The sequence below is a fragment of the Geotrypetes seraphini genome, chromosome 4 (assembly GCF_902459505.1).
Source record: "Geotrypetes seraphini chromosome 4, aGeoSer1.1, whole genome shotgun sequence".
NCBI classification, from domain to species: Eukaryota; Metazoa; Chordata; class Amphibia; order Gymnophiona; family Dermophiidae; genus Geotrypetes; species Geotrypetes seraphini.
Genome location: NC_047087.1, coordinates 141,729,005 through 141,753,538, shown reverse-complemented (window position 1 = coordinate 141,753,538; position 24,534 = coordinate 141,729,005). Strand labels below are relative to the sequence as shown.

The 24,534-nt window shown below is 43.3% G+C and overlaps 1 long non-coding RNA gene and 1 other non-coding gene across 2 annotated transcripts in view; both read left to right on the top strand.

The window, feature by feature from the left end:
- The first annotated feature begins 8,874 nt into the window (after window positions 1-8,874).
- Window positions 8,875-24,534, top strand: part of LOC117358738 — a 38,710-nt gene continuing 23,050 nt past the window's right edge. The window contains exons 1-2 of the long non-coding RNA XR_004539070.1: window positions 8,875-8,993; window positions 10,043-10,116. This is a non-coding gene — a long non-coding RNA (uncharacterized LOC117358738). The remainder of the gene's footprint in view (window positions 8,994-10,042; window positions 10,117-24,534) is intronic.
- On the top strand, window positions 8,975-9,054 carry LOC117360175. Its single transcript, XR_004539382.1, has one exon. It is a non-coding gene; the product is annotated as a small nucleolar RNA SNORD45 (small nucleolar RNA).

Below are 24,534 nucleotides of genomic sequence, written 5' to 3'. Positions count from 1 at the left end.
CGTCAGCTGCAGCCAATGTCTTCCTCCTTGGCATCTGTTCTGGACTATTTGCTTCACTTGTCACAATCTGGACTTCAATCTACATCTAGTCGAGTCCATCTCAGTGCTATTGCTGCTTTTCATCAGCCTCTTGATGGGAAACCTCTCTCTGCACATCCCCTGGTTTCCCGTTTTATGAAAGGACTATTTAATCTTCATCCACCACTTAAACCACCTCCAGTGATTTGGGATCTTAATGTTGTTTTGGCTCAACTGATGAAACCTCCTTGTGAACCAATTGACAAAGCTCACCTTAAATATCTCACTTGGAAAGCTGTATTCCTGATTGCCCTCACGTCTGCTCGAAGAGTCAGTGAGTTACAGCTTTGGTTGCGGACCCACCTTTCACAGCTTTTCACCATGATAAGGTGGTCCTCTGTACTCATCCTAAATTCTTACCTAAAGTTGTTTCAGACTTTCACATCAATCAATCTATTGTTCTGCCAGTATTTTTTACAAAGCCTCATTCTCATCCTGGAGAAGTGGCACTTCATACTTTGGACTGCAAACGGGCCTTGGCTTTCTGTCTCCAACTCACTCAACCTCACAGAACATCTCCTCAACTTTTCATCTCCTTTGATCCGAATAAGTTGGGCCACCCTATCTCGAAGCGTACCATTTCCAACTGGATGGCTGCTTGCATCTCTTTTTGCTATGCTCAGGCTGGTCTTCCTCTGCAGGGTCGAGTGACGGGCCACAAGGTTCGAGCTATGGCGGCGTCTGTAGCTTTCCTCAGATCAACTCCAATTGAGGAAATCTGCAAGGCTGCCACTTGGTCCTCGGTTCATACTTTGACCTCTCATTACTGTCTGGATACTCTATCCAGGAGGGATGGCCATTTTGGCCAATCTGTTATGCAAACTCTTTTTTCTTAAATTACCAACTTTCCCTCCATCCCATTTTGCTTAGCTTGGAGGTCACCCATATGTTGAGAATATGCTGCCTGCTTGTCCTGTGATAAAGCACAGTTACTTACCGTAACAGTTGTTATCCAGGAACAGCAGGCAGATATTCTCGCAACCCTCCCACCTCCCCTGGTTGGCTTCTTAGCTAGGTATCTGAACTGAGGATCCTCACAGGAGATGCGCCCCCTAGTTCGGGCGGGAAGGCATGCGCGCATGCGCGGTGCAGCACTCGGAAGCTCTTATTAAGATCTTCAAGCAAGTCTGCTTTCGAGGCTGTCCGCTGCGGGGCTCCATCGGTGACGTCATCCATATGTTGAGAATATCTGCCTGCTGTCACTGGATAACACCTGTTACGGTAAGTAACTGTGCTTTATCCCAGGACAAGCAGGCAGCATATTCTCAACGTTAATTCACCCCACCCACAATTGCAATCAATCAACTACCCTGATCCATCTATTTTACACATCACAAACCCACAAGAAAACACAACAAATCACATTAATGACATCTCAAATAAAAGAAGACATCAACGAACCCTCAAAAAATGAATAAGGCAAATAAAACCCATCAAAACCACTACCTCTACCGAACCTACCACATCCGCATCTATTCCCTGTGCATATCTCAATACTAGATCTGTCAGGAATAAAGCCTTCCTAATTAATGATTGGATCATTAGCAAGCAAATAGCCTGTCTTTTTCTAACCGAAACATGGCTACTATCGGAAGATGATCCAATAATAATTGACCTCCTATCAGACAATTTCAAAATCCTTACGCTAAACCGCCCAGGAAAAAAAGGAGGAGGATTAGCAATTATTCTTAAAGAAGGTTTTGAGTTCGAATTACTAGATTCCAAAGTGACGGACCAACTAGAAATTTTAGCCTGCAAAATTAGCAACTGCTAGTTAGAAGAATCCCTAGCCTGCATATTAGTCTATGTCCCACCAAAAAGCTGGCCAAAAGCCAAAGAAGACTTCTGTGAATTTGTCTTACATAATTCAATATATTCATTAACGACCTGGAAGCAGGAACAAAATGTGAGGTTATTAAATTTGCAGATGACACCAAACTATATCGCAAGGTCAATAACATGGAGGACTTCGAAGATCTCCAAAAAGATCTGACAACACTGGAAAAATGGGCCAAAAATTGGCAAATGAGTTTCAACATAGGGAAATGCAAGGTCATGCATATAGGGAAAAAAACCCCGATGTTCACTTACAAAATGGGGGGATCAGCGCTAGGGGTGAGCGACCTTGAAAGAGACCTGGGAGTGATGGTAGACACAACATTGAAGGCGTCGGCGCAGTGTGCCACGGCCTCAAGGAAAGCAAACAGAATGTTGGGTATCATTAAGAAGGGTATCACGACCAGGACAAAGGAAGTCATCCTGCCACTGTATCGTGCTATGGCGCGCCTGCACCTGGAGTACTGTGTTCAGTTCTGGTCGCCGTACCTCAAGAAGGACATGGAGGTACTTGAGAGGGTCCAGAGAAGAGCAACTAAGCTAATAAAGGGCATGGAGGACCTCTCATATACTGACAGACTGAAAAAGCTAGGGCTTTTCTCCCTGGAAAAGCGGAGACTTAGAGGAGACATGATAGAAACCTTCAAGATCATGAAGGGCATAGAAAAAATAGACAGGGACAGATTTTTCAAATTAAGGGGATCAATAAGTACAAGGGAGCACTCAGAGAAATTGAAAGGGGAGAGGTTTAGAACAAACGCCAGGAAGTTCTTTTTCACACAGAGGGTGGTGGATACATGGAACGCGCTACCAGAGGATGTGATAAACAGGAGCACGCTACAGGGGTTCAAAGAAGCTTTGGATAGGTACTTGGAAGACAAAGGGATTGAGGGGTACAGATAAGAGTAAAGGTAGATTATAGGGATGGGATTAGAGGTAAGTTACAAAATTAATCACCACTGTTCAGGCACTAGGCCTGATGGGCCGCCGCGGGAGCGGACCGCTGAGCAAGATGGTCTGACTCAGCGGGGGCAACTTCTTATGTTCTTATGTTCTTCCTACAATATCATTGCAGGAGATATAAACATACACTTAGATGAAGAGTAACACAAACGCGAAAGATTTTAAACACTTTCTATCCCTACTCAACTACAACCTCCCTTTACCCACACAAACACATGAAAAAGGTCATCATTTAGATGTGGCCATGTCCATAAAGGAAATCCCAGACCCTGTCATCTCTCTACTGCAAGGTTCCTGGTGCCAAGATATCTGGTCTGACCATTTTACTTATTATTTCAAGTTAATCTGGTCTTATAGTAAAACTAAAACACGTCCAATGATAAAAAGAGAACACCACACAAGAGGCTATATTAATCCAGAAGAATACTAGTCGCACTACGAACTGCAAACAGAGATAGAAGGAATCGATTTCTGGGATCACTGGATGATAACCAGCACATCCATTCTAGATAAAATTGCCCCCAAACGTAATAGCAAAAGCAATGGAAACAAATATAACAAATGGTTCGATATCGAACTTCTAAAAACGAAACAACTAGCGAGACGATTGGAAAGAACCTGGAAAAAAACAGGAGAATCAGCAGACCGTAACAAATGGAGAGCTATTATAAAAATATACAAACAAATGATAAAAGACAAACATAAAGCATTCTACTCCACTAAAATTAACTCATCTTGCAACTAATGCAAAATGCAGCGGTCAGATTAATCTTCAGACTAAAGAAATTCGATTATGTATCACCCTACTACCGGCAGTTACATTGGCTACCGATGGAAGCACGCATAAAATTTAAATTCGCCTGCTTCTGCTTTAAAGCGCTAAACGGACTTGCCCCTAAATACATAATTGACCTTTTCTCCTTCTCTGCCATCAGACACAAGAGAAGCTCTCATTCCTACTTCGTTTCCCCCCCAGTTAGAGATTGTAAACTGAAAAAACACCATGAAAACCTTCTTTCACATCAAGCAGCATTATGGGATAAAGACCTAGATCAACTGCTTTCGCCCACTACTTATGAGGAATTCAGAAAACGTCTAAACACTCAACTGTTCCTAAAGTATCTAGACAACTGACCCACTCATCTTCTTTCTCCTCCATAGTGATTCCTCTGTCTTATTAATCTCTTTCTTCTCAACAACGCATTTCCGGTCTTATTAACTCTCCTCTTTCCCCCTTTTAAATTCAATCAATTTGTACCTCGCTTAATCTATTGTAAACCGCATAGAACTTAACGGTATTGCGGTATATAAACTGTTATTATTATTATTATTAAGTAACTGTGCTATACGGTAATCCTGAGGTATTTGAACAAATGATCTACCCATTGCAGGGGGAAGATCCCTTCCCACATTGTGCAAACCTCAGGAATCAGAGGAAGGGCTTTAAATTTGGATAGAATGAAAAAAAAAAACAAGAAGAGTTTGCCATAATCAACTATATGGGGTACCAGAGTAGGGAGTGATCTACAAAGATCTGTCAGTGCCACTAACAAATCTGCATAAGCTAGTATTTTAACCTGGTCCAATTGCACTGAGTGTCTTGAAACAACCCCTGAGGTCGCAAGGACATGCAACAAGGGCTTCAAGGATAGAACAAATAACAATGGCAGTAGTGGACAGCCCTGCCGGGTGTTACTAATGACCAAAAATGAAGGTGTGCGACCCCATTAACCAGCATCCTTGCCTGCAGAATAGTCTATTATATTAATTGTGAGACCATCTTTGCAAGATGGCTATATTTTTTTTCTGGATCCTGAAACCTTTCCATTTAATGTTTTTTGAGACTTTAAATCTTTATTTGTGGACATTACCACAACACAACATATCCATTGAATAAATGAACATATTAAAAGGAGGAAACACAGTTATCATGGGTGACTTCAATTATCCGGGGATAGACTGGAACCTAGGCACCTCTGGCTGCGGTAGGGAGACCAAGTTCCTGGATGCTGTAGGCAATTGCTTCCTGGAACAACTTGTCAAGGAAAATACGAGAGGAAATGCAATTCTGGACTTAATTTTAAATGGACTACGAGGACCGGCGCAAGGTGTAGAAATAGAAGGGACGCTGGGAAGCAGTGATCACAATATGATCTGCTTCGACCTGGACACAGGGGCAAAACATCGATCCAGAACGACGGCCAGGGCACTGAGCTTCCGAAAAGGAAATTATGAAGGGATGAGACTCATGGTGGGGAAGAAGATTAAGAAGAGGAAAAGCACTGTAAAAATGCTAGAGCAAGCATGGTCCCTTTTTAAGGACACAGTCACCGAAGCACAAAATCTATATATACCGCGTATCAACAAGGGATACAAGAGGAAAAAGGACAAGGAACCGGCGTGGATCACTGTAGCGGTGAAGGAAGCGATCAGAGACAAGAAGACTTTGTTTAAGGAATGGAAAAGGTCAAAAACGGATGAAAACTGGAAAAAGCACAAACAACATCAAAGCAGGTGCCATAAGACGGTAAGAGGAAAAAATAGCCAAGGAGGCAAAAAATATCAAGCCTTTCGATATATTAATGGGAAATGACCCCTGAAAGAAGTGGTGTGGCCATTGGATGACCATGGAATAAAGGGAGTGCTAAAGGAGAACAAAGCCATCATCAACAAACTGAACACATTTTTGCGTTTGTATTTACCGAAGAAGATATACACAACATACCAGAAGCCGAAAGGCTATACACAGGAAACGAAGACGGGAAACTGACAGGGTTGACGGTTAGTCTAGAAGAGATATGCAGGCAGATTGATAGGCTTAAAAATGATAAAACCCCAGGACCGGATGGCATCCATCCGAGGGTAATCAAGGAACTGTAAGGGGCTATAGCTGAACTGCTTGATCTGTCGATCAAGTCGGGAAGAGTTCCGGAAGGCTGGCAGGTGGCGAATGTTACACTGATCTTCAAGAAAGGTTCGAGGGGTGGTCCGGGAAACTACAGACTGGTGAGTCTGACCTCGGTACCGGGAAAGATGGTAGAGGTGCTGATAAAGGACTGCATCATTGATCACCTTGATGGATACAATCTAATGAGGACCAGCCAGCATGCCTTCAGCAAAGGAAGATCTTGCTTGACGAACTTGCTGCACTTCTTCGAGGGAGTAAACAGGCAGATAGACAAGGGTGACCCGGTCGACATTGCATATTGGATTTCCAGAAGGAGTTGGACAAGGTTCTGTATGAATGACTTCTTCGAAAAATTGCGAGCCATGGAATCGATGATGAAATACTCACATGGATTAAAAACTGGCTGGCAGATAGGAAACAGAGAGTGGGGATAAATGGACAATATTCGGACTGGAAAAGCATCACGAGTGGAGTGCCGCAGGGTTCAGTGCTTGGACCCGTGCTCTTCAACATATTTATAAATGACCTGGAAATTGGTACGACGAGTGAGGTGATTAAATTTGCAGACGATACGAAGTTATTCAAAGTAGTGAATATGCAGTAGGATTGCGAAGACCTGCAACATGACATAAACACGCTGGAGAAATGGGCTGCGACATGGCAAATGAGGTTTAACGTTGGTAAGTGTAAGGTAACAAAAATCTTATACACAAATACAGGATGTCCGGTGCAGTACTTGGAGAGACCCCCCCAGGAAAGAGACTTGGGAGTCACCAAGTCAATGAAGCCGTCCGCACAATGTGCGGCAGCGGCGAAAGGGTGAACAGAATGCTAGGAATGATTAAGGCGGGGATCACAAACAGATCGGAGAAAGATATACCGAGCCATGGTACACCCTCACCTGGAATACTGCTTCCAGCACTGGTCGCCATACATGAAGAAGGACACAGTACTACTCAAAAGAGTTCAGAGAAGAGCGACTAAAATGGTTAAGGGGCTGGCGGAGTTGCCGTACAGTGAGAGATTAGAGAAACTAGGCCTCTTCTCCCTTGAAAAGAGGAGACTGAGAGGGGACATGATCGAAACATTCAAGATAATGAAGAGAATAGACTTAGTAGATAAAAACAGGTTGTTCACCCTCTCCAAGGTAGAGAGAACGAGAGGGCACTTTCTCTAAAGTTAAAAGAGGATAGATTCCATACAAATGTAAGGAAGTTCTTCTTCACCCAGACAGTGGTAGAAAACTGGAATGCTCTTCTGGAGGCTCTTTTAGGGGAAAATACCCTCCAGGGATTTAAGACAAAGTTAGACAAGTTCCTGCTGAACCAGAACGTACGCAGGTAAGGCTAGTCTCAGGGCACTGGTCTTTGACCTACGGGCTGCCGCATGAGTGGACTGCTGGGCACGATGGACCACTGGTCTGACCCAGCAGTGGCAATTCTTATGTTCTTATGTCATTTCCATTCAATCAATAGTCCGGAATGGAGGGGTACCTCAGTGGTTAGAGCAGCAGGCTTATAACCAAGGTAGCCTGGTTCAAATCCAAGTGTAACAGCTTGTGATCTTGGCCAAATTGCAACCCTTTGTTGCCTCAAGTACAAACATAGATTGAGCCCTCCCAGGGACAGAAAATCACTTAGGCCCAAATTCTCTAAACGGCTCCATAAGTTAGGCAATGATAGGCGCCCTACCGCTGCCTAACTTAATTGGTGTTAATCAGTGCAGTAATTGACTACATCATAATTGAATGCAGGCCTGCAAAACCATGACCTAATTTACCGGCGTCTATGTTAGACATAAGCCTTGATTCTGTTAACAGTGCCTATGCTTGATTGCTCCCTGGCTGGTGCCGTTTCTGGAAGTGCCTGCCACTGTAAGTGCCGTTTATAGAACCTAGGCCTTACTATACCTGAATATAGAGTTTCTTATATACTTCCTCCAAACTCAAAATCTAACAAATTAAAATGGTCTCCAGCTCATCACTCAAAGTGGGGCATCTATGTAACACTAATATGGGTGTCCAATCACTCTGATGGCCAGTCAGTCGTCATTTCAGCATTTCTCTCCAAGTTTTAGCCCACAAATGGTCAGTTAATCTTAGTTTTACAAGGAAATTTATCTCCTATAAATGGTGCATTTGGTTTTCCTTGTAGGTTATCTTAACAGGTAAGAAATTTAAAGCTTTTCATGATCTTGACAGGAAAAGGGGTTCAACTGATTACTCGTAATTGGAAAAACCATGATAGGATTAATTTTACTTTTTGGTGGGTAGTTTTGTGTACTACGTATAAGTATGAAAGGATGATGGCGGAACGTTTGGGGACCAATAAGTCTTTTAATGATGTAAGGAGTCCATTAACTAATTTTATTGCATTATAATTAGGATTATGTTTCTTTCTTTCTTTTTCCATTAGAGTCCTTGCACATCCAGGGAGGGTGGGGGGAGGGAAACGTATTTTGAGGAGTTAAATTATTTCATTATAATAGTGAAATCATATCATATGTATTATTGTTTTAATAATTAAGATAAGGGGAGAAAATTATTTTTTTATGTAATAATTGTATAGTTAATAGTGTGTTTTTATGCAGTTTGTATGCTTTACCATTTGCATTGCACTATCAAAGTTTAAAAATCAATAAAGATTTACAAAAAAAAAAAGAAAGAAATTTTAAAGCTTTAGCCAGTTTCATTAGGGATGTGTGAGGGTCAGTGATATGTAATTGGTACATATTGTCTGATTTACATGGTAATATGTCCTCAGTTCTGGTAAGGCTTCAAGGCCCGCTGTTCCTCATTGTGTGAGTGTTTTCCTTTTTCTTTTTTTTCTTCTTCTCCTTTAATAGGGCAGCAAAAGTGAAGGAACCATGCTATGGAGATTCCTCTCAAGATGGGTAATCCTAAGTGACTGAAGCATCTAGGCTGCCAACAACCCTGCAGTGGTTCAGTGCGTATCTTGGCATGCCAGTGAAAGCTTCAGACTGGTTGTGCTGACGAGCTGTAAGATGATTTATGGAACCTGGGTGACCTTATTTGGTGATAGAGTTCATTAATTTGAGTGTGAGTTTGATCAGGGTAGAGTCACTTCATTTTATTGGTTATTGCTGTGCCAAAGTCAGCACCTGCAGGGAAGATGGAAGAGTAAGAGAGACTTGAGAAGGGAGTGGAAGGTGGAGTTCAAATTCAGCTCTTGTCGATGATGAGTGTTTGGTATGTATTATCTGACCAAACTGATGTTGTTACTTCAGCTCTAGAATTACTCTGAGACTCATGAGCTGCCTTCTAGTTTGTGGAATAGAAAGCAAGTACATAATATTTATTCCCCTCTTGCAGAATAAGTATGGGTGATGTAACTTTTGAAAGGAGACAAGGGGGTAGTAGATGACTAGTTTTTATATCATGCTGCATATTTTGGGAGTCACGATAAATACTGTAATTTCAATAATCTAGTTTGAACTGAGTTACTTATTTGCATATGAGCATGAATTTGGATATCACATTTGAATTCTATTTTCCCCCAAACAAGTGACTGTATATCCTGAGGAGAAGGTGAGAACAGTATTAGGTGAGAGAGGAATCTTTTTTGGGGGGATGAGGTTGGGGGGGTTCTTGGTTTGGGGATGACAGCAGGCATCCTTTAGACTAGGATAGAGAAAGTTAGGGGAGGGCCTTTGTGTAGAACACTGGTTCTCAACCCAGCCTTGGGACACCCCTAGTGAACAGATTTTCAGGATATCCATAATGAATATGCATGATAAATTTTGCATGCATTACCTTCTTTGTATACAAATTTTTTCATGCATATTTGAGGATTTCTGAAAACCTGAAAGGATGCATCCTGAGGACTTGGTTGAGAACCTCTGGTATAGAAAGAATTCTGGGAAGAAGAGTCCCATTACTTAGATCAGAAATGAACAAACATTTGGCATGTATTATCTGACAATAATATTGATGTATTACTTTGATTCTCTGAGAATCTAGAATTACTCTGAGATCTGGGAATTACTCTGAGAATTACTCTGAGATCTGGGAATTATTCCCTATCCCCATTTCTAGGGTTGGGTCAAGTTTTCAGTACATATTTTGCTTATGTGTACTTTATGAGGACCAACATTTTTTTTTTCCTTCATATTATTTAATAATTGAAAAATCTGGACTTTTATGGCAGGAGGAAGGCATATCAGTAACTTATTTCCCCACAAATCCTAAAATCCAGATATTCCCTACATTTCAAGCCCAATATATACTTATATTTTCAGGTTTCTAGAGCAGGCAAGGTGGGCAAGAGAGGACACACATGGCGAAAAGAACAGACTGGAAAAACTTAGAGGAGGTAAGAAGAGGGTTAATATTATGCAGTTCAAATTGAATGCATTCTTCTAGTTTTTGTGTGTCATTTCTCATGTTTTCTACTCAAGGGTGACCACTCTTGTAAATCTTTGTGTCTGTAAAATGGCAAACCTTTTTTTTTTCTTTTTCTTTTCCTAACATAGTAGATGACGACAGATAAAGACCCGAATGGTCCATCCAGTCTGCCCAACCTGATTCAATTTAAATTTTTTAATTTTTTTCTTCTTAGCTATTTCTGGGCAAGAATCCAAAGCTTTACCCGGTACTGTGCTTGGGTTCCAACTGCCAAAATCTCTGTTAAGACTTACTCCAGCCCATCTACACCCTCCCAGCCATTGAAGCCCTCCCCAGCCCATCCTACAACAAATGGCCATATACAGACACAGAACGTGCAAGTCTGCCCAATACTGGCCTTAGTTCAATATTTAATATTATTTTCTGATTCTAAATCCTCTGGCAATGTCACAGATATTGAATAGGGGAGAGTGTGGCGCAGTGGTTAAAGCTACAACCTCAGCACCCTGAGGTTGTAGGTTTAAACCCACACTGCTCTTTGTGACCCTGGGCAAGTCACTTAATCCCCCCATTGCTCTAGGTACATTAGATAGATTGTGAGCCCACTGGGACAGACTGGGAAAATGCTTGAGTACCTAAATAAATTCATGTAAAACCATTCTGAGCTCCCTTGGGAGAACAGTATAGAAAATTGAATTTAAAAAAATAGAAACAGCCCCAGTGAACTCCCATTTACCACTACCCTACTTTAACTACCATTTATGTAGGAATGCCACAAAAGAAACACACATGCAATCTTAGAATCGGGAGGAGGCGTTAGTAAGGACTAGCTCCGAGTCCCTATTTATTATGCTTCTAAGCTTATGACATCATAGTAACTCCCTCATTTACACATCTTATGATTGGTGGGTACAAAGGTACATGGTTTTACATTGGTGGATACAAAGATAGGTACGTGCTTTTTACCTCGTGATTACCTCGTGATCATCCTCCAACTCAGCACTTAGACAAGGGCCTGATTAACACGTGGACAGGGCCTGAGTCTATGCACATATGCAATGCCTGTCAGCTGATGTCCTTACCATACCAAATAAGGACAGCTCAAATAAGATAAGCATGTGACAGTCCAAAGGTTATAATACATGCTCCTTAGCCTTAAGCTGTAGGCAAAGTCTGATTGTTGCCCATATAAGGAATGCTTAAACAAGATAAGAGAAAAAGGGTAAATGTCAGGTTAATATGTGACAAAAGTCTTCTGACAAGATGCTAGTATTTTTCCTTTACTTAGAATGGCTGCATGGCAAGAAGGGAAAGGGAATGAGAAACAGGGCCTCAGATCCAAACACAGGCCTAGATCCGCACACAGGGCTTAGGTCGGTGTGCCGACCTGGCCTGTGTTCAGAACTGCCTGTGTGTTGACCCTGCCTGTGTTCTGATGCCCTGGATCAGAACTTATCAGATCTCCATCCCTACACATTTAACAATTTCTGATCCAGTTTACCAACTCTGAAACCATCCCCAAGTTGCTCAGTTTATGTAGGAGCCTCTTATGAGAAACAATATGGGTGGGATGGAGGATAGGGAGGTCTTTTGTCATGTAGTATTATGACATTGAATTCTCTTTTGGAGGGCAAATTTATTAGAACTACATGGCTCTTATTAGTGACCATGTAGGCATAACTCAGGTTAAATCAGGGTTGCCCACATGGCTCCTGGGTCCCAACAGGAAACCAGTGCAATAAGGAACATGAAGGTATAATGGAATTTAAATGTAGCACTCTTGAGTTTTGTATCAACATTCCTTCTTAAATCTAAGTTCTAGCCCCTGAACCACAATACAATACAGATGAGCAATGAACCAGATCAGGTATTAGAAAATAGAATTAGTGTATTGCTAAAACAAGTAGCAACTGAAGTGGTCAAATAGTATGATTGAGGTGTAAGATTTATGAATTGAACAAGCTAGGATGCTTAGGAAATATAGTTTCAAGTTTATTTCAGTCTTGATGTATGTCTGAGCTGTGTACAATTAAAAAATTAAAAGGGGGCATATGAAATCAATAACAGCAAAACAAAAAGAAATAAAAAGATTAAGAAGGACACAGTGAAGCAAAAAGATAGAGGGAAGAGGGGAGGAACTACAATGTTGTGATAGGAAAGAAACTAGGGGAAATAACGTAAGGAAAGTGGGCAGGGGGTAGCATAGGCAATTTGATGTTGCAGGCTGTAAAATAACTGTATTCTTAAAAATAGCCTATTATATCTTAATGTATGCATCTTTAAAGGCTTTGAGGCTGGATTTGAATTTGACTAGAGGTTTCATGCGAAAATATGATGTACAGAAAATATGGTTTCATAGATGGTAATGTAGGTAATGTGATAAACGGAAGGTATGGTTAGGAATTTTTTTTGCTAGAATGAACTGTCTGTATGTGTTGTAGGAGCATACCCCCAGATTCTCTAACTGGCACTGAAGTCAGCAGCCTCCAGTTGCATGTCAGTCACGTGATTGCACTGGTTAGAGAATCATGCCAGGGCCTGCCATCTGCTGATCGAAGCAGGGGAATCCCCGATCAGATGACCTGGCAGGACTTCCTAAAACTGCAACTACAGGGAGTCCTGCTGGCTCAGCTAATTGGGGATTCCCCTACTGCAATCAGCTGAACCAGCAAGAAGATCCCCATTTCCTCTCTCTCTCTCCAGACCCCTTCTAAAGAGAGCCCCATCCACACCCCCGTGCCCGACACCCCTCCACACCCCAGCAACCCCTCAGCCCCCTTTCCGATATCCCCACACACTGTCCTGCCAGGTCATTTGATTGGGGATTCCCCTGCTTCGATCAGCTGATGGCAGACCCTGGCATGATTCTCTAACCAGTGCAATCACATGACTGACATGCAACTGGAGGCTGCTGACTTCAGTGCCAGTTAGAGAATCTGGGTGTATGCTCCTACAACACATACAGACAGTTCATTCTAGCAAAAAAAAACTCCTAACATAATGTAGGCCTGGGTTTTCCAGGTCTACATTTCTGATGCCTATCTTTGCATAAATCGTGCTTACAAAGGCGTTGGCCAAGCCTGCTTTGGCATTCGGTTTCCTAAATTGCCTACATAGATAGGATTACGGTGCCTTTTATTTAGGCACCGGTAGGTGCTCTATTCTTCCCATTTTAAATGGCGTTTCTCAGTTAACTTAGGCACCAGTAGGGTGCCTACAGATGCCTAAGTTTTGGCCCATTTATAGAATGTCCCCCATAAGGAATAAATAGTCTGTCTATGAGAACTGGAGTGTGGTCTTGCCTAACTTTTAAATGTAAAGTTAAAATTTTGAATGTTAGCCAGTGTGCAATTGGTAACCAGTGAGCCGAAATTAAAAGTGGGGTGACATCATATTTTTTGGCTTTTGATAGAAGTTTTATTGTAATGTTCTGTAATTTCTGAAGCTCTCACTTCTAGAGTAAACACATGATCACCCTACCTACAGGCTGAAATTCTGCCTCCAAGCATTTCCCCTAGGTATAACAGAACTACAGATGCTTTCCTGGAGAGGTGATACAGGTTAGCAGAGGAATTCTGAAGATGCAGAGCAGAGTCAGGTGAAGTAGCCAAGCAGTGGTACAAGCTGCTGAGGCAGAAACTGGAACACTTTGCAGTCCAGGTCAGACCTCTGGGATTGACAGGAGGATCAGACCCTGATGCACTCTGGAGATTGTTCCTTTATGCCCCTTGAGCAGAGGCTTATCTCAGGAAATAAGATGTACTCTCCACTACCTGACCTTGGTCACTCCAAGAATAACCACGTTATATCACTCATGGTTGCATTTCCAGGAACTTTTCTCCTCCCTAGTTCTTGAGTGGCTGGGGTTATCTTGCCTTTAGTACATGCCTGGGCAAGAAGTGTATGTTGTAATGCTGGTCTGAAGTTGAATCAATTGAGTGGCCTTAAGCAGGGCATTGCAATATAGCAGAAACATCCAATTGTGTATTTTCAGCTACTAAAGTAGTAAATTCTCTGTATTGGGGGGGAGGGGGGAGACTTGATTCTGATACCTTTAAGACTGTTAACATAAAGTTCTTAAATAGTTCCTGTGGAGACATAAACCTAGCTATCGGAAAATTAAGAATCCTTAAATTCAAATGTTATCCCAGGACAAGCAGGCAGCATATTCTCACTGATGGGTAACATCACCGATGGAGCCCCGGTACGGACACTTCAAGAACTTGGAAAGTTCTCGATAGCCCGCACTGCATCGGTTGGCCTTGGTGGGGCCTTATGGATCGCCATTTTGTTTTCTCCCCACTTCATGGCTCTTGTTCTGTGCAGGTTTTTCCTGCTCAATTTTATTCCACGCGGTTGTTTTGTTGTGGAACTTGTCTTCACCGTCATCCTTCTGTTATTTTGGCAATGTCAGGAACTCGGCCTTGCCGATTTTTTTTTTTTTTTCCCCTTCCCTTGCTTTCTTCCTCTTCAGCGCATTTTCATGTGGATCCTTCAGAAGCAGTTTTCCGTTGGCGCCGCCAAGAATCTGGCACCAGCTGTCGTCGGTGATCCGGTGCCCAGCGTCCTTTCGGCCTACATTGCTGGCTGGCTGGCCTACATTGTAAGTAGACGCAGCCACTATTCTTATTGCGGCAAGGGATCTCCCTGCCGCAATAAGTATAGCGGCCGCGGCCGCCTGTCCGATCACCAACAGGAGGGTGCCGAACCCTTCCTGCCGGAACCTCCCCAAACTCCCAATCGCCGGCAGGAGGGTGCTGAATCCCTCCTGCCGGAAAGTCGCCCCCGCCCCCCGAAACTCTAGATCGCCGGCAGGAGGGTGCCGGACCCCTGATGCTAACGACCTTCCCCCCCATGACTCCCCTAACCTCCCCCCAACTAACTTCCCCCCCAACTAACCTTTAAATGTTGGCCGACTGGACGGGTCTTGCTGCCGTCCAGCCGACAGGCCCGCCTCGTCGAAATGAGACGGGCCCATTCCTTCCCGGCCCATCCCCACTAAGTCTAAGGCCTGATTGGCCCAGGCTCTAGAAGCCTAGACCAATCAGACCTTAGGCATAGCGGGTCCGCCCATCCCCACTAACCCTAAAGTGTGATTGTCCCAGGTTCGTAGGCACCTGGGCCAATCAGGCTTCCTGCCGGAAACCCCCCAAACTCCCAATCGCCGGCAGGAGGTGTTCGGCACCCTCCTGCCGGCAATCTAGAATTTCGGGGGCAGGGATGGCTTTCCGGCAGGAGGGGTTCAGCACCCTCCTGCCGGCGATCGAACAGGCGGTCGCTATACTTATTCCTTGCCGCGATAAGTGTAGCAGCCGCCTCTACTCTAACCTGATTCTCTAACCGGCGTCTGTAACATGGATGCCGGTTACAGAATCGGGGTTAGTGTAGGCCCGATTCTGTATAGGACACCTCTCCCGGGCGTCCTATACAGAATCAGGGCCTTAATGTTTTCACCCTGCTCTCAGACTCTGTTTTATCTTGAGAGTCTAAGTGGGATCTTATGCAGTCCTTCCTGGTTTCTCCTCCTGATTTTCCTTGAAGACTTGTCTTCGCTTACTGGAGTTGGGGATTCTCCTCCCTTCTTTCTATTGATTTTCAAAGACACTGGACGACTGCTTCCTGGTTTTCCAGGCAGCCGCCACATGCTCCAATTCATATGGCTTTCAAGCTCTGCTTTTCAGTTCTACTCAGCCGTTCTATTTACCAGTATAGGTTTTGGTTTTTTTTTTCTTTCGACTGGCATTTGCTCCCAGATTCTTCAGGAGGTGTCTGATTGTGCTGGCCACATCTATTCGATTACAGGGCCTTCTCGTTTTTTCCTTTTTTAAACATCTGGTTTTTCCCCGGCTGTTTTTTCCTGAGAAATGGTTCAGACGCTTTTCTCAACCATCTCATTTTCTTTAGATTTTCAGTTTACATACCCGAATTCATGTCTCTGTTTCATTGGGGTACTCCTTGACACCACTCTTGTGAGAGTGTTTCTTCTTATCCGTTTGGGTCTGCAGTTGTTTCTTTTTTTAATCCTTTCCTGCCAGACACATGATGGTTCTTTTGAGCAACAGGGCTTTTCCTGTTTCTATTTTGCCACGGGTCGGACTACATTCTTGTACTCCTCAGTGATCTTTTGTTTTCCAGTGGTATCAGGCAAGGGCTTGTCTCTCAAAGCATGTATATCTTTGATCTGCAGTTGCTTCTATTATGGCTGATCTCCTCTGGTCTATCCGGAGGTCCCCTTTTTTATTTGTTCCCTCCTTGCCTGGTCATCATGCCTGATGCTTCTTTTTTCTGCATGGTGGGGGGAGTCCATATGGGCAGTCAGCAGCCTCAGGGTCTTTCGACTGTCAGGCCTCAAATTCCCCATCCTTTTCCTAATTTTTCAAGTTATGTTTGTAGGCCCTCATGGTTTTTCTTTTTTTGTTTTAATCAATTTTTATTAGAATTTTATAATGATGATAAACAATACAAACACCATTTGTAAACCAATCCGTAATATTACAATCTTTCAATAAAGCGTATAAAAAAAAAAAAAAAAAAAAGGGGAGAAAACCCCCTAACATAAATATATCTCACTCCCGCCACCCTACATAAAGTAAACCAATATAATCAATAATATCCCCCATCGAATAAACACCATGAGGGAGTCCTTTCGTTGTTCCTTCAAAAAGACTCCCAATGAACCACACCTCCCCTCACCCTCTATCCCACCCTCCCACCCCACATGAGGAAATAATTAAATGTACTGAAATATTTTGTCCCAAGTCCGCCTTTGTAAGTCATAATAACCATAATGCTTAGCAGCTATACATTCCATCTGTGCAAGTTTTCGCAATTTCTCTAACCATTCCTCTTCTGGTGGAGCGGCTAACTTCTTCCAATATAATGCTATTAAACATTTGGCCGCCGCCAACCCCATTCTGACCAGTTTTGTCTGCCAAGGAACTTCTCTAACATTATGTAACCCTAACAGACAAACTTGAGGTGAAAGTTGCAATGGATCCTGGATCCACAATGTCAAAGATCGTGTAACAATAACCCAAAATTTCTGAATCACCCCACAGTCCCACCAAATATGCATAAAAGATCCAGGGCTCTTACCACATCTCCAGCAAGAGTCTGAAACTTGAGGGTACATAATATGTAACCGTGCAGGTGTGAAGTACCAGCGTGTTAAAATTTTATAAGCATTTTCTTGGACCAATATACAATGAGATGCTTTCTGTACCTCCATACAAATACGTGACCAATCATCTGCAGAAAGATGCAGCTGGAGGTCCCGTTCCCACTGTTGTTTAAAAGGAAAGGAAATCACCACTCTACCGCGCAAGAACTTATAAAGAATGGAAATCGGTCTCGGTACTCTACTCAACAAAAGCCATAAGTTTTCCAAAGATTCAGTCCCCTGGGGATTCCCTTTATCCCAACTTTCCGAGATCATAAAATGTCTCAATTGCATGTATGCAAAAAATTCGCCTCTTAACCCAGGCTTCTTAGTCACCAATGCATCAAAAGTAGGTAAGCATCCCCCAACTAGTACATCTCGAAATGTAAGAATCCCCATAGATTCCCATTTCCGAAACGCCCTCCTTTCCAATCCTGCCATAAACCGCGGTTCCCCCTTGATAGGAGCCAGCGTGGAAACTCCCCTACCACTCTTTTCCCTTTGATATAAAGAACCCCACATCCGTACTAAATGACAAAAGAACGGGTTCCCTTGCCCCTGCAATCGCTCTGACAGCGAGGAAGAGATCCACAGCCAATTATTCAGTGTACAATGCGGAACATAGCTTTGTTCTATTTGAACCCCAGGTTTAAACACTGCGATCTTCCAATCCAAAATAAAACGGAGTTGTGCAGCCTCGTAATACCAGTGCAGATTGGGCACTGCCTGTCCCCCATCTTCCCTAGCAGACCAAAGTACTTGTTGACTCAACCTGGGATGTTTCCCTTGCCAAATAAAATATCGAAATTCCTTATGCAATAGCTTCAAAAGCCCCCTCGGCACCGCTATGGGCAGCGTTTGGAATAAAAATAATAGACGGGGTAAGATATTCATTTTGACAACAGCTATACGCCCCCACCAGGACAACCACAAACCCTTCCAAGCTTGCAAGTCTCTCCGCACGAAACGCACTATCTTAGAGTAATTGAGATCATAAAGACACGATAAATCAGATGGAATCAAAATACCAAGATACTTAAGATGCCCCAGTACCCGCCTCACCGGAAAGGTGTCAGCCAACCTCTGCGCCTCCCCCTCCTCCAAAGAAATATTCAAAAATTCGGACTTGTCCATGTTGATCGTAAAACCAGATAGACCTCTAAATGTCCCAAATACCTCCAACAACCCAGTCAGAGTAGTCTCCGGGTCCGTCACATAAAAAAGAATATCATCTGCAAATAGCGCCAATTTATGTTCCCGATCTCCAATATGAATTCCTCTAACTGCCCCCAAATCCCGAATATAACAAGCCAAAGGTTCTAAATACAAAGCAAACAGTAAAGGGGAGAGAGGACAACCCTGTCGGGTCCCTCTTGTAATAGAGAAGAAATCTGTATAAAGCCCATTAATTTTAATACAAGCCCTCGGTGTCAAATAAAAATTCCTTATCCATTTTTCATACATTCCCCCAATTCCCATCCGTTCCATTACTGCCCATAAAAAGTTCCAATTGACCTGATCAAAGGCCTTTTCAGCGTCTATGGATAATAGGACCATTTTACTATTTTGTTGCTGTGCCTCCCAGATCAAATGTAAAGTTCTACGTATATTGTCTCCCACTTGACGCTTCTGGATAAATCCAGCTTGATCAACATGGACAAGTCCCGGTAACACTCGTCCCAATCTCAATGCTAACACCTTCGCCAAAATTTTAGCATCAACATTTAATAATGAGATGGGACGATATGCTCCACACTGCTCCGGGTCCCGTCCCGGTTTCAACAATACTGTGATCCCTGCTTCTCCCATAGTAGATGGCAAAGAGCCCCCGTCTCGCACTCCATTACCAACCCTCACCAACAGTGAAACAATCTGCTCCCTAAAGGTCTTATAGAACACATTCGATAACCCATCTAATCCCGGAGATTTCCCTCCTTTCAAACCCCGTATGACCCCAGACACCTCCCCCTCCGTTATGGGAAGATCCAACCTCTCTTGTTCCAAATCCGAGAGCTTTGGCAAAGGGACCATATCTAAGAAATCTGAAATCTTAGATCCCTCACTCAAGTTGTCCCCACGATACAACTCTGCAAAAAATGTAGTAAACTGGTTATGTATATCCTTATCAGTCCTATACCTAACTCCATCAGTTCCACGAATACTCTGAATAGTAGCAGACATCCTTCGAGCTCGCAAATAGCGGGCAAGCATAGCACTAGACCGATTTCCATTCTCAAACATAGCCTGTTTCAATTGTGTCTTTCTAAAAGCTAAATCCTCCAGTTGCATTTGGTGTAATTCCAATCGAACTTTACTCAAGGCCTCATACACCCTAGGCCTAGGATCTAATTGATGTTGTTTTTCTAAATCCACCAATTGCACCCTCAATCCCAAAGAGCGCTTAGCTTTGTCCCGTTTTTTACAAGCCCCCCATTTAACAAAAATACCCCGAATAACAGCTTTCAGTGCATCCCAAAGTGTCCCATCCCTTACTTCCCCATTGTCATTTATATATAGATAGTCTACAATAGAATCCTGCACTTCTTGCAATACAATAGGGTCCCCTAAAAGTGATTCATTTAAACGCCAAAATCTGTTACCTGATTGTATCCTAAGTCCCTTGCATACCACCCAGACAGGAGCGTGATCGGAGATCTGAATGTTACCAATCTCCGCCTCTTGAATCCCGCCCCAAAGATTTCTATGTACCCAAATACCATCTATTCTCGTGTAAGTCTGAGTAGCATTAGAGAAATGAGAATAAGTCTTCTGAGTACCATGTAGCAATCTCCAACAATCCACCAATCCCAATAGATGCATAAACCTAATCAAGGCCTTACTATGACGTCGGAGAACCACTCGTCCCCCTTTGGAGTGATCTAATGATAGATCTGGGCACACATTAAAATCCCCTCCACAAAAAATCGCTCCCCTTGCGAAAGCAGTCAAGTCATCTGTGAGACCAGAATAATAATGTGATTGATCAGTGTTAGGCCCATATATATTAATAATAGTAGTCATTTTATCCTGTATCTTACCCCGTATAGCTAAACAGCGTCCCTCCCTATCTTTGAAAACCTCATCCACCTCCAGCCCTATCCCCTTACGAACCAAAACAGCTAAACCCCCCACCCTCTGTGTGCCTCGAGCCCTATGAGTCCACACTTGATCATAATGTTGAGTGTGCAGTAACCGCTCGTCCCTCGATCTTAAGTGAGTTTCTTGCAGCAAGCATATATCCCACTTCAGCCGATGCAGTTCACGAAAAACTATACTACGCTTTCCAGGATTATTTAATCCATTAACATTCCACGAGCCTAGGACAAGAGAACTATCATTCCTCAAGTGACCCCCCCTAACCCCCCCCCCCTACCCCCTCTCCCCCCCTCCCTCCCCCCCTGCTGTCTATACGACCCTGACATGCCCAAGATCTGGGCAGCCAAGGAGAAGAAGTAAGGTCTCCCCCCCACAGAAGGCAACTGAGCCCTTTTATACTAGCGTCACTCATCCATACCCCAAAAACCACAAATGCCCATTACAATGAACAACATCCGTAATAGTATAAGTAAAATAATAATAATCCCACAGACAATAATTCTTGTCATGGAAAACTCGTACTAAATTCTATACATAACCTCTTTCTGAATATGCAGAATCAAATTAGTCATTTCAAAAATCAATCTAAAGAACCCCTGGCAAATGCCAGACTCCCCTAAACTAGGACCGAACGTCCTAGAGAAAAACGGGGAGGAAGCAAAGAAAAAATGGGTAATAATCCCCTCAATCCATCAGGTCTGATCCTTTAAATGCCGCTTCCCCGCACGTCCAACAGTGGACCAAACTCCAGTAGAACGCTTCTCCGCCTTCTTAGATACAGGCACTGGAACCTCAGGAACATTCTTGCACCCCATTTCCTTCAGGGCTGCCCACGCCTCATCCACATCACCAACACGTTTGGATTTGCCATCAATCGTGATCCATACTCCAAAGGGAAATAACCAGCGGTAGCGATGGCCCTCAGCTCGCAGCAATTGCGTTATCTGTTGAAAGTTCCGACGTTTTTGCAGAGTGGTCCAGGCTAAGTCTTGAAAGATGCCCACCGAGATATTATTCCAGCGGTATTCCTGCTTGCGCCTCGCTATTTGTAGAATGCTTTCTTTAATCCCAAAATCCTGGAAGCAAGCAATAATGTCCTTAGGCCCTGTGCTTCGTGCAGGACCTAAACTGCGGTGTGCCCTCACCAGCACTATTGGATCAGTCAGGGAGCCATGTGCTTCAGTGAGTAAATCAGCACAGATCTTTTTCACCACTGCAGCCCCATCCTTATACTCCTCCAGCTCTGGAATGCCCTTAAAACGCAAGTTGCATCTGCGTGATCTATTTTCCAAATCCTCCACCTGAGATTGCAACATCTGGATGGAGGATGGCATTTGATTCAATTCAGCTCGCATATTCAGCAGATCTTGTGTCATCTCCGAAACGCGATCTTCCGTGTCTCCCACCCGACCTCCCAACTCGGCCACCTCAGACCGCAGTTCCGTCATTGCAGCTTTTAAATCCTGGCGAACACCCACCATTTCCTTCTTAAGATCTCGAAACCACTCTTGTAATACTTGGGGGGTGATCGCTTCAACTGGTGCGCTCTCGATGGCAATCTCTTCCTCGTCCGATTCCACGTGCGCCGGCGCCATTTTTTTTTTACATCCCGGCAGTCCGCTACTGCCCGCGGTTGCCGATTTCTCCCCTTCAGGCAAAGGGAATCGAAATTTGTCCAACTTCTTACGGGTCTCCATCTCCGCTGTTGTGCCACAGTATCATAAAGAATATAACTCCTTCGGTCAGAACGCTGCAATTTTAATATTTCTCCCGTGCCTCCACGGAGCTCTCTGTTCAAGCAGCCATCCTGTGAGCTGACGTCACTTCCCCGCCCTCATGGTTTTTCATCATCTACTCTGTCCTCAAGTCCTTCTCCCTTGGACTGTCAATTCAGTGGTTATTCACTACATGTAATTGAGCAAGGAGACTAGGGTGCTCTCCTGTTATCAGGCGACCCGCTTGAGGGGCAATTTGTTATCTGCTCATGCTGCTATTCATGGGGAGCTGAATTTCCTAGCAGACAATTTCAGCAGGATTCTTTACTCTTTTTTTTCCTCCTTCGCCTGGCCACAGTTATTTTTCTCCTGGATTGGTCGGACATATTTTTATATGCATTCCCTCCACTTCTTCTCCTGTAGAGCATTTTATTCAAGCTCACAAGAGATGTACCCACCATCCTGCTCTTTACTTCATGGTGGCCCAGGCAACATGGGTTCTCTCTTTTTCATCAACTTAATTTTTAGGGAGCCCTATTTTCTTCTAATTTTCCTACTCGGTTCACTCAGACTTGGGAATCTTTGATTTATTCCAATCTAGAGAATGACACGGTGACAAAATTCATCACCGTTCCCATCCCCGCGGATAACCGCGAGAAATAATCCCATGTCATTTTCTAGTGTCTATTTCAACCTCAGTCCTTCTACACCAGCATTTTTCAAAGCAAAGCTTGTGGGTCAGTGGTTGTGGCCATTCATACTCTGATTCTTCCCTCCTTAAAGAATGACATGAAGATGGTTTCCCGCGGTTATCTGCGGGGACGGGAACAGGGATGAATTTTGTCATCGTGTCATTCTCTATTCCAATTTTCATTGGTTTTTCCTTGGGCTGCATCCGTTTCATTTACATCTTTCTCAGCCCGTTTGTTGATTTCTGGATGTCTCCAGGACACCAGCCACTCAACCTTGTTAATATCAAAAGTGGATTCGTATTTTTTCCTGGTGTCTTTTTCATCTGCCTATTTTCACCTTCCTAGCCAGTGGTATTTTTTCTTTGTTTGATTTAATCTCGAGTCTATATCTCTGACTTCTTTTTAATACTATTGCAACCTCTTTCTGCTTCTCCTCTGGTTTCCAGATTCATGACGGGGGTTTTTAATGTGTGTAACCACACCTCATACCTTCTCTTGTCATTTGAGCTATAGTTTTTTCTTCTGGGTTTCCAGGTATATTGATGGAATTTCTTTTTCCCTGTGAAACCATCTCTACAATCTCCTTCTGTCATCTGGACTCTTCCTATAACTCTTTCCTGTTTGTTGATGCTCCCATTTTTAACAATGGTGTCAGCTCAACTTGAATTTCTTACCTGGAAACTTGATTTTCCTTATGTCTCTCACCTCTGTCAGGAGGGTCAGTGAGTTTCCTGCAATGCTAGCAGATTCATCCTTACCAGTATTTCATCAAACCAAGGTGATTCTGTGTTCATGTCCACAGTCTCTTCATCTCGCTCAGTCAGTCCTTCTGTCTGTGTTGTTTCCTGCACCTCGCAGCGATTTTCTCCCAAACTTTTTTTTCTTTTGGTTCAACCCAGTTTGGGTATCCTATATTCATGAGAATGTTTTTCACCTGGCTGATTGCCTGTCTCTTGTTCTGCTTTACTCAGACAGGCCTGGCACGGGGATATCGTCCCAGTTCCTGAGTTCGAGTTCTGGCAGCTTTGGTTGTTCTTCCTTTTAACTACATCTTTGGGGAACTCTGTACAGCTGCCACTTGGTCCTCAGTTCCTTCTTTCATTTCTCACTACTGTCTGGATTTTTTCTCCAGATGGAATGGGCACTTCGGCCATTTTGTATTTCAAATTATATTTTCTTTGGCCAACACTCCCTCCATCCCATTTCTGTTAGCTTGGAGGTCATCCATCAGTGAGAATATGCTGCCTGCTTGTCCTGGGATGATAATAATAATAATAATAATTTTTATTTTGTATACCGCCATACCCAGGGAGTTCTAGGCGGTTCACAACAGATAGATTCAGTAAAAACAGTGCAGTTGACAACAAAACGAGCAAAGCAATTATAAACAGTAACATGCTGGTTATACGTCTACAATTTAAGTAAAGGGAGCAAAAAAAAAAAAAAAAATACATGCAACATGTACAAAGAGAATAAAGTACAATAAGGACATGCATAAGTGCATGCTGTAGTACATGCAGCAGTAAGTACATGCAGCAAAATACATGTAATAGATACAATAAGTACGTGCAGGAGAACTGTATACACGCCATGAGGAAAGAGCCGATAAGGAAAAAGTATGCAAGCCGTAAGGAGGGAGCCACAGTCTTAGAAGCATGAGAGGGGTAGGTCATGTGGTATGGTTGGGATTCGGACTGTTGAATAGCTGAGTTTTAATTTGCTTT